Below are 10,618 nucleotides of genomic sequence, written 5' to 3' on the forward strand. Positions count from 1 at the left end.
AATACATTTTCCTGTATCAGCCCAAATATCTTCAGCTGCTTCATCAATGACCTTCTCTCCATCGTAAGGTCAGAAGTGTGGATGTTCGCTGATGATAGCGCAATGTATCTTCTTAGGCAGTCCCTCGGAACCGAGGATGACTTGCTTCCACACTAAAAATGAGTTCTCAGGTGACTGATGAGTCCAATGCGGGACCTACAGTCTCTGTCACAGGTGGGGCAGACGGTGGTTGAAGGGGCGGGTGGGTGGGGTTCTTGGGTTGACGTGCGCTCCTTCCGCTGCCTGCGCTTGGCTTCCGCTTGCTCCCGGCGAAGAGACTTGAGGTGTTCAGCACCTTCCCGGATGCTTCTCCTCCACTTTGTGCGGTCTTGGGCCAGGGATTCCCAGGTGTCAGTGGGGATGTTGCATTTTTTCAAGGAGGCTTTGAGGGTGTCCTTGAAGCGTTTCCTCTGCCCACCTGGGGCTCTCTTGCCGTGTCAGAGCTCCGAGTAGTGCGCTTGTTTTGGGAGTCTCACATCGGGCATGCAGACAATGTGGCCCATCCATCGGAGCTGATCGAGCGTGGTCAAAGCTTCGATGCTGGGGGTGTTGGCCTGAGCGAGAACACTGACGTTGGTGCGCCTATCCTGCCAATGGATTTGCAGGATCTTGCGGAGGCAGCATTGGTGGTACCTCTCCAATGCTTTGAGGTGCCTGCTGTAATGTTCAGCTCCATTCGCAGCTCCTCAGATAATGAAGCAGTGCGTGCCCATATGCAGCAAGACCTGGACAATATTCAGGCTTGGGCTGATAAGTGTTAAGTAACATTCGAGCCTCACAAGTGCCACAGGCACAGGCAATGTCCATCTCCAACAAGAGAGAATCTAACCACCGCCCCTTGACATGCAATGTCATTACCATCACCCAGACCCCATCATGAACATCTTGGCGATCACCATTGACCAGAAACTGAACTGGACCAGCCACATAAATGCTGTGGCTACAAGAGCAGCTCAGAGGCTAGGTATTCTGCCACCAGTGGCTCATCTCCTGACTCCCCAAAACACCGCCGACAAGGCACAAATCAGCAGTGTGATGGAACTCTCCACTTACCTGGATGGGTTCAGCTCCAACAACACTCAAGAAGCTCAGCATTATCTAGGACAATGCAGCCTGCTTGAACGACACCCAATCCACCAGCTTAAATATCCACTCCCTCCACTATTGGTGTACCATGGCTGCACTAGGTACCATCTACAGGAGGCATAGCATCAACTCGCCAAGGCTTCTTTGGCAGCATTTCCCAAATCTGTGACTTCCACCTCCGAGAAGGACAAGGGTAGCAGGTGCATGGGAACACCACAACCTTATTTTTGAACTCCAATTCCCCGACATAAAGGCCAACATTTCAACATTCCATTCACCCCATTAACCTTTTTGATTACTTTTTGTACATGATCACTAGCATTTAGCGATTTGTGTACATGGACACCCAAATCCTTTGCTCCTCCACAGCTCCTAGCCTATCACCATTAAGAAAATATTCTGATTTGTCTTTCTTGTACCAAAGTGGATGACCTCACACTTCCCCCCCATGAACGCCATCTGCCATCGTTTTGCTCACTCACTTAGTGTGCGTATGCCACTTTGTAACTTCCTGCTCCCATTCACATACCTATGGAGAAGCCATCAAATTTCCTGTCCCTGATGATTAGAGAGTGACTCCAAGTAACCAGGCAGCTTACCGTGGATATGATAATGAGCCCAATGAAGTGTTGTCGCTGTTGCAAGGTAGGGATGTATTGTAGACTAATTGATAGAGATTCATTGCCAAGATTCATCACCAACTCCGTTATCATTGTATTGTAGGAATGGAGGTTCCTATTAAAAAGACTGAGTTCAACTCAGGCAATCAAAACAATGAACTTTAATGGAACAAAACAGGTTTTAACTAGAAACTGCTGGAATACATCGAATACAGGTCTGCTCTCCTTGAAGGCTCCACGAGGACTGATCCTCTGGTCTGAAAGCTGATGTCATGATGTCATCACGTTCTTCCTGCCATTGGGGAATCACGTGACTAACGGCATGATGTCATCACGTTGAAACCGCACTGTAAAGGTAACTAGACATTGTACAGTCAAACAGTGTAATTAAAGGTACAGACACAGACAGTAACTACATTGCTGTTAAAGGAATTATGTACAACCGCTCTGAGTCCTTTAGTGACTCCGCCACATGCACCCCCCCAGAATTGTCTTTAACAGAAAAAGTGAGATGAGGGGGAGGTCTGACAAGTCTGTCTGATCGACTTCGATAACCTGGCAGAGGAAGTTGATGACCGGTGGTTGAGCTGGCAGGCGATTGTGGTTGAGCAGGCGCAGCGAGCGTGGTCGAGTTGGCGGGCGGCTTTGGTTGGCCTGGCACGGCAGCTGCGGGCGGTCGGCCACGTTTCGGCGGTTGAGCGACAACGACTGGGTGGTCCAGGTCCAGGTGAGCCGGCTTCAATCGGTCCACCGAAATGTGATCCGGCTTTCCTCCGATGTCGACCGAAAAGTACTTGTCTCCTGGTTCGATGACGCGGAAAGGACCGGTGTAAGGGGGCTTGAGCGGATCCCGGTGAGCGTCATGGCAGATGAATACATACTCAGCATTCTTCAGTTCCGCTGGCATGTGGGAGTTCTGTAAGCCATGATTTGATGTAGGCACCGGAGCGAAGCATCTGGCCGCTTCCTGGTGGCTAACGAGTTGCTGGGAGGCGGACCATGGCTCTGTGGGAAAAGGGAGGAAATCCCCTGGTACTCGGAGAGGCTGGCCATAGACGAGTTCAGCTGAGGCCTTCTTTGGGTGCCGTACGAAGACCCAAAAGGACCCATGGAAGTCTGTCCACCCATCCTGCACCTTGAAGACTGGCCCGAAGGGCGGTTTTAAGCGACCTGTGGAATCGGTCGCAAAGGCCGTTCGCCTGTGGATGACAGGCGGTGGTGCGATGAAGTTTGGTGCTGAGCCCCTGAGCTACAGCATTCCAAAGCTCCGAGGAAAATTGTGGCCCACGGTCAGAAGAGATGTCCGCTGGTACCCCGAAACGGGCAACCCAACAGGAGATGAAAGCTCTAGCGACATCTGCCGAAGTGGTGGAAACCAAAGGAATTGCCTCTGGCCACCTAGTGGTGCGGTCCACCATGGTGAGATGAGTATAACCCTGAGAAGGCGGAAGCGGTCCCACAAGGTCCACATACACGTGGTCGAAACGACGCTCCGGAACAGCGAACGTAGCCACTGGAGCTTTAACATGACGCTGGACTTTGCCCTTCTGGCAGACTACGCAGGTATTAGCCCAGTCATGGACATCGAGGTGCATAGCTTTCCAGACGAACTTCGCCGACATAAGCCATTGTGAAGCCTTCACCCCAGGGTGCGACAACCCGTGTATGGCATCAAACACCTTCCGGCACCATGCGACCGGCACGATAGGCCGGGGAACGCCCATGGAGACGTCGCAAAGGAGCATGGCGCCTGTGGCCTGGAAAGTGATGTCGGTCGCTTGGAAACTAGAGGGGACGGTTCTGTATGATTGGACCTCAGTGTCCGAGGCCTGATCTGCAGCCATGAGGGCGTAGTCGATCCCCAGGTGAACCACGTGGACCATCGCATGGGAGAGGCAATCCGCCACCAGGTTGTCCTTACCAGACACATGTTGAATGTCCGTGGTAAATTCAGAAATAAACGTCAAGTGACGTTGTTGACGAGCGGACCATGGTTCGGCGGTCTTGGCCATGGCGAACGTTAGAGGTTTGTGGTCGACAAAAGCCGTGAAGGGACGTCCTTCCAATAAGAACCGGAAATGACAAATGGCTAGGAAAAGGGCCAGTAGCTCCCGATCGAAGGTGCTGTATTTTTTTTCATTTTTCCGTAGTTGACAGCTGAAAAACGCCAGCGGTTGCCACGTGCCATTGACCCACTGCTCTTGCACTGCGCTGATGGCGTAGTCTGATGCGTCTGTGGTAAGGGCGATGGTGGCACCTGGAAGTGGGTGCGCCAGCATGGTTGCATTGGCCAAAGCGCTCTTGGTGTTGACGAATGCCTGGTCCATCTCGGCTGTCCAGCTGATTGGATCCTTACCGGACTTGCCCTTGAGGGCCCCGTACAAGGGTTGCATTAGCTGAGCCGCCTTAGGGACAAAACGGTGATAGAAGTTGACCATCCCCAGGAACTCTTGCAAGGCCTTGACGGTTGGCGGGCGTGGGAAAGAGGTAACAGCTTCCACCTTCGTCATTAAGGGGATGGTGCCATCCGATGTTATGCGGTGTCCCAAGAAATCGATCTGCTGCTGGCCGAACTGGCACTTGGCCGGGTTGATGATTAAACCGTGCTGGCTGAGGCGCATAAAGAGAGTTTGCAAATGGGAGATGTGCTCTTCCTTGCTAACACTGGCGATGAGAATGTCGTCAAGGTAGACGAAGATGAAGCGTAGGTCTCGGAGCACGGAGTCCATTAAGCGCTGGAACACCTGTGCTGCGTTCTTCAAGCCAAACGGCATCCGCAGGAACTCAAAGAGGCCGAAAGGGGTGATGACTGCGGTTTTCGGGACATCTTGCGGGTGCACGGGAACCTGGTGATACCCCCGGACGAGGTTGACTTTAGAAAAGATAGAATTTCCCGCCAAATGGGCTGAGAAATCCTGAATATGCGGAATCGGGTACCGATCAGGGGTGGTGGCGTCGTTCAGGCATCGGTAGTCACCGCATGGCCGCCAGCCGCTGCCCAGTTTCGGAACAATGTGGAGAGGCGAAGACCAGGGACTATTGGATTGGTGAATGATCCCGAGCTGCTCCATCATGTCGAACTCCGCTTTTGCAGCCGCGAGCTTGCCGGGTTCGAGCCTTCTAGCCCTTGCATAAACCAGGGAGCCAGTAGTGGTGATATGATGTTCAACACCATGCTTCGTGGCCGAGGAAGAGAAAGTGGGCCTTGTCAGCTCCAGAAACTCTCCGAGGAGCCGAGTGAAGTCATCCGGAGGAGGGAAGGCGCAGGCGATAGAGCATGCCACGGTGGTACCGTGGTAGCACGGAATCGAGTGGAAGGTGGCCGCGTTGATCAACCGGCCGTGCCGGACATCGACGAGGAGGCTGTTGGCACACAGAAAATCCACCCCTAGGATGGCCTGTGAGACTGTGGCCATGACGAATTCCCAACAGAAGCGCTGACCGCCGAAACAGACTTGGACCCGCTGCTTTTGGAAAGTCCGAATTGCTGCGCCATTAGCCGCTACGAGGGAAAAACCGTGGTTCCCAGCCTGCATATCGAGCTTCGATGCAGGTAGAATGCTACACTGCGCCCCAGTGTCACAAAGGAAATGTCGACCCGATAGGGAATCGGTGATATAAAGAAGTTTCCCCGTAGATCTGACGGCCATCGCAACCGCGAAGCGCCCATTAGACCCAGTCCTCCTTCGCCAGGAACGCTGCAGGAGCTTTGTTGGGTTTTTTTTGGGTGAAAAAGTGCAGGGGGAGCGGCAGCATCATGCTTTTGCGCCAAAACGGGCGTGGTAGGAGCACCAGCCCGCTGCAGGAGGAGCTTGAACCGCGTCTGTGGGGGATGGGCACCTCGTGGCCGTGCAGCACTGCTGGGTTACCATGAAAATCTTATCGGCTTCGGCAGAAAGCTCGGTGCAGTCTGTAATGTCGGATCTGGCTAGGGCAGCCTGTACCTGCTCCGGCATTTGGTAGAGTAAAAGCTCCCGGAAGAGGAAGCATTCCGGTTCGGCACCCAAGAGCGTGAGCATTTGGCTCATGAGCTCGGACGGTTTGGAGTCCCCGAGGCCAGGCATCGTGATGAGCCGGCGAGAGCCCGAAGACCTGAAGCAACCGCGCCTTAATCGTATCATACTTACTGTCAGTAGGAGGACTACCAAGGAGGCTGATGATCCGTGAGGCAGTTGCGCTGTCGAGGGCGGAGACCACGTAATAATAACGGGTCTGATCCGCGACGATGTTCCCGATGGCGAACTGGGCTTCAGCCTGGATAAACCAGGCATCTGGTTGTTGCTCCCAGAACTGTGGCAGTTTCAGAGTCACGGCGTTTGTGTCCATGATGAATCTTCCATGAAAATTGTTCGTAGAAGTCGGGGTCACCAATGTAGGAACGGAGGTTCCTATCAAAAAGACTGAGTTCGACTCAGGCAATTAAAACAATGAACTTTAATGGAACAAAACAGGTTTTAACTAGAAACTGCTGGAATACATCGAATACAGGTCTGCTCTCCTTGAAGGCTCCACGAGGACTGATCCTCTGGTCTGAAAGATGACGTCATGACGTCATCATGTTCTTCCTGCCATCGGGGAATCACGTGACTAACGGCATGACGTCATCACGTTGAAACCGCGCTGTAAAGGTAACTAGACATTGTACAGTCAAACTGTGTAATTAAAGGTACAGACACAGACAGTAACTTAATTGCTGTTAAAGGAATTATGTACAACCGCTCTAAGTCCTTTGGTGGCTCCGCCACAGCATCTTGTGACGACCAGGGTGGTAGAAAATGAAACTAGATGGGCCTTGGTCTTTTTTCACCTAGCAATGTTTCTATGAGGCTCAAAAATCAAAATGGTTCAGGCCTCTGACTGATTTCATTGGGAAAGTGGCAAGTTCACTTCACCTGCCTCTCTCCCGGTGAAAGGGATTATATCAAAATTGGCACCCATGTGCTTGCTCAAGCAAAGAATCAGCACAGACACAGGCAAGCTGGGCTGAATGACCTCCTTCGGTGCTGCAAACTTCTAGGATTTTATGGTTTAACGGTGTCTTATAAGAAACCAATAAGTGTACGCAGCCTTTTCTGCATCAATGGCACTGTCATGTCTGAAAGAACATTGCACCTTTGTGCCATAGCTGATACTGTCTCGACAGATGAAGGTAGTGTCCCAGTGGCACAGGAGGTCGGAAGTGGCTAGGTATGTGTTTCCTATAGTCCTTGAGCACTTGCAATTCACTTCCTCATCTGGGTGATGGTAGCACAGTGCAAGGTCAAGCAGTGGACCTAGATAGTCAACAGAGAGGGTAGCAGACTCTTAGCGGAGGTCTGCGCCGCCTAGGGTTCATTCAGGCCCCTTGGAACAAAGGATGCTGGAACGTCTTGTGGGTGTGGCTTGCTCACTTAATTCCATGGAACCAGCTTGAGTGGCGGTTTAGGTATGATGTAGGAGTGTTTTACCTAAATGTCCACTAATGTAGGCCAAATAGGTAGAAGCCCCGGAGCAGGGTTCTCCCATAGAAACATAGAAACACAGATGATAGGAGCAGGAGTAGGCCATTCGGCCCCTTGAGCCTGCTCCGCCATTCAATGAGATCATGGCTGATCATCCAAATTAAGTACCCTGTCCCTGCCTTCTCCCCATATCCCTTGATCCCTTTAGCCTTAAGAAATATATCTAATTCCTTCTTGAATATATTTAATGAATTGGCCTCCACTGCCTTCTGTGGTAGAGAATTCCACAGGTTCACCACTCTCTGGGTGAAGAAATTCCTCCTCATCTCTGTCCTAAATGGCTTACCCCCTATCCTTAGACTGTGACCCCTGGTTCTGGACTCCCCGGCCATCGGGAACATCCTTCCTGCATCTAGTCTGTCTAGTCCTGTTAGAATTTTATAAGTTTCAATGAGATCCCCTCTCATTCTTCTAAACTCCAGCGATTATAAGCCCAATCGACCCAATCTCTCCTCATACGTCATTCCTGCCATCCCAGGTATCAGTCTGGTGAATCTTCGCTGCACTCCCTCCATGGCAAGAACATCCTTCCTCAGATAAGGCAACCAAAACTGCACACAATACTCAAGGTGTGGTCTCACCAAGGCCCTGTACAACTGCAGCAAGACATCCTTGTTCCTGTACTTGAACCCTCTCGCTACAAAGGCCAACATACCATTTGCCTTCTTAACCGCCTGCTGCACCTGCATGCTTACCTTCAGCGACTGGTGCACAAGGACACCCAGGTCTCGTTGCACTTCCCCTTCTCCCAATCTATTGCCATTCAGATAATAATCTGCCTTCCTGTTTTTGCCACCAAAGTGGATAACCTCGCATTTATCCACATTATACTGCATCTGCCATGCTTCTGCCCAATCACCCAACCTGTCCAAATCATATTAGAGTTTCTCGGCATCCTCCTCACTGCACACACGCCCACCCAGCTTTGTGTCATCTGCAAACTTGGAGATATTACATCTAGTTCCCTCGTCTAGATCATTAATATATATTGTGAATAGCTGGGGTCCTTGGACCGATCCCTGCGGTACCCCATTAGTCACTGCCTGCCACTCGGAAAAATACCCGTTTATTCCAACTCTTTGCTTTCTGTCTGCCAACCAGTTCTCTATCCAAGTCAGTTCCTTGTCCCCAATCCCATATGCCTTAACTTTACACGCTAATCTCTTATGCGCTAACTCTTACGCTATCCCAAATGTGTTCCGGCATGGTGCACATTGCTTCCTCAGTCTTTGAGGGCACAGCTACAGTGGATGCAATCTTAGGGCCTGGACACTCAACTGGGCGTACTGGATGTCAAAGTGCAAGAAGTATCTCAAGACCAGCTTTTGATTTTTTTCTGATGGGAAAGAGTGGCGAGCCTCAGAGAGTGAATGGAGGAGCTTGTACAGCTGTAAGGGGCCCTTATCATTAAGTCCACGTTCTCTGTGGAGTGCTGAAAGGCATCACCAAGTGATAAAGGCAACAGAATTGTTGCTTCAAAACTCCAAACACTGCGCAAGGAGCGTCCTGGTTATGGCATGAGCCTCATTGCGCTGCTCCTCATGATAGCTGGTGTCATCACGGTTGGAGACACTCGGCACATTTAGGGAAGTTTGGGCTCACACTGCCCGCCATCTTCTGACCATTATTTTGAATGGTCAGGGAATTGTTTGACAGTGCGCGCCACATGGATTAGGCTCCCTCCTGTGAGCATGGAGTCAGAAAATGGCCCTTTGTACGTTTTTCCCTAGGTTACATACTATGCATGGATGATCCTGATATCGATAACGGCCAGAATGGAGAGAGTGGCCACACTAAACAGAAGAAATGTTATTACAACAGCAACCTGCTTTTATATAGAGCCTTTAATGTAGTAAAACGCCCCGAGGTGCTTCACAGCCGTGTAATCAGACATATTGTGGTTGGAGGCGTTTACGAACATACCTCCAGGCGTCCAGGCTGCGGAGAGTTCCAGTCTCGGGCCTCCAGGTGAACGGCAGCGTAATGGACCAGGGATCCCCAGGACGCAGGCGGTTCGGGAGCATCCCTGGGATCACGTGGGCCCGGTCCTCCAATCACAAAGGAGGATTCCATTGCAATAATTTACGAAGGGAATCCCCATATAATATGCAAAGGAATCTCCAAATAATTATACAATTTACAGAATTCTAATAATTCTAAATGTGCTGAATTGCAATTTTATTTATAAGTCCCTTCATTGCACCAACCTCAACAAAAATGTAATTTTTGATAAATAACTTTAAACATCTTAATCCAGGCCAATATTTGCATAAACTCATTTAAAGTGTATGTGTATTATTTTGGATTTTTAAATGTTTTATTTAAGCATTATATATACACTTACACTGATGAAAGCAGGCCCTATGCCTGCTTTTACCAGCCATAAGAGTCGCGTGGGCAATTGCTGGGCAGTTGTTGGGCAAATAACCCCACTCTGCGCCAGCAATACTGAGTTTCCATGTAGTTCGGATAATCTGTCAAGGCGTACCTTGACAGATCGCAAGTTCGGGAACTTCTAGGGTTTTTTAAATAGATTACGACGGCGTACTCTGAGAGTATGCCATCAAGGAGACCACAATTTCAGCCCGAGCCGAACCAGAGAAGGAGATAATAGGACAGGTGACCAAAGGCTTGGTCAAAGAGGTAGGTGTTAAGGATAAAGAAATGCACAACCAAAGCCTAATGGGATTAAATTGAAGTTGTCAAACGTATATTAAAAATACAATTTCTCCCAATAATACATTCTTGCTTTTCTTTAAAAAAAACCACAATATAATATATAAAACCTCTTACCTGAAGGGCATAACAAGACAAGCAAGCAGTAAATCTGCCATGGCCAGGGACATGATGAACATGTAAGTGACTGTCCTGAGCCTCTTCTCCACAGCTGGGCAGATGAAGACCACAGTGTTGCCCAAGAAGGTGACCAGGTCGATGATGGTGAGCAGCACCCCCACCATCATGTCCTGGGGAGCTAGCCAGACACTGCTGTTCCCCTCCCTCACTGCCAGGCTCCAGGGCACCGAATCGTTGGACAATGCTGAAAGGTTTGTCTCCAGCCACATCTTCAACATGGCAAAACTGGGGGAAGAAGGATGGAACGTGTTTACAATTTGCTCATAGGATCAGGAGAAGGTAGGGTGGTGGGGGGTCTGGAACTCACTGCCTGAAAGGGTGGTGGAGGCAGAAACCCTCATCACATTTAAAAAGTACTTGGATATGCACTTGAAGTGCTGTAACCTACAGGGCTACGGGCCAAGAGCTGGAAAGTGGGATTAAGCTAGATAGATTTTTTTTGGCCGGCACAGACACAATTTCGATGATTCTATGATAAAGCCATTCAGCCCCTCCAGCCTGTTCCACCATTTCAGT

General features: G+C 50.3%; 1 pseudogene; it reads right to left on the bottom strand.

The window, feature by feature from the left end:
- The window catches only part of LOC147123723 (histamine H2 receptor pseudogene), a 138,195-nt pseudogene extending 127,884 nt beyond the window's left edge, over positions 1 to 10,311 (bottom strand).
- Between the last annotated feature and the right edge of the window lie 307 nt (positions 10,312 to 10,618).

The sequence above is a fragment of the Somniosus microcephalus genome, chromosome 2, assembly GCF_052327205.1.
Source record: "Somniosus microcephalus isolate GS21.2 chromosome 2, FLI_Smic_1.0, whole genome shotgun sequence".
Lineage (NCBI taxonomy): Eukaryota > Metazoa > Chordata > Chondrichthyes > Squaliformes > Somniosidae > Somniosus > Somniosus microcephalus.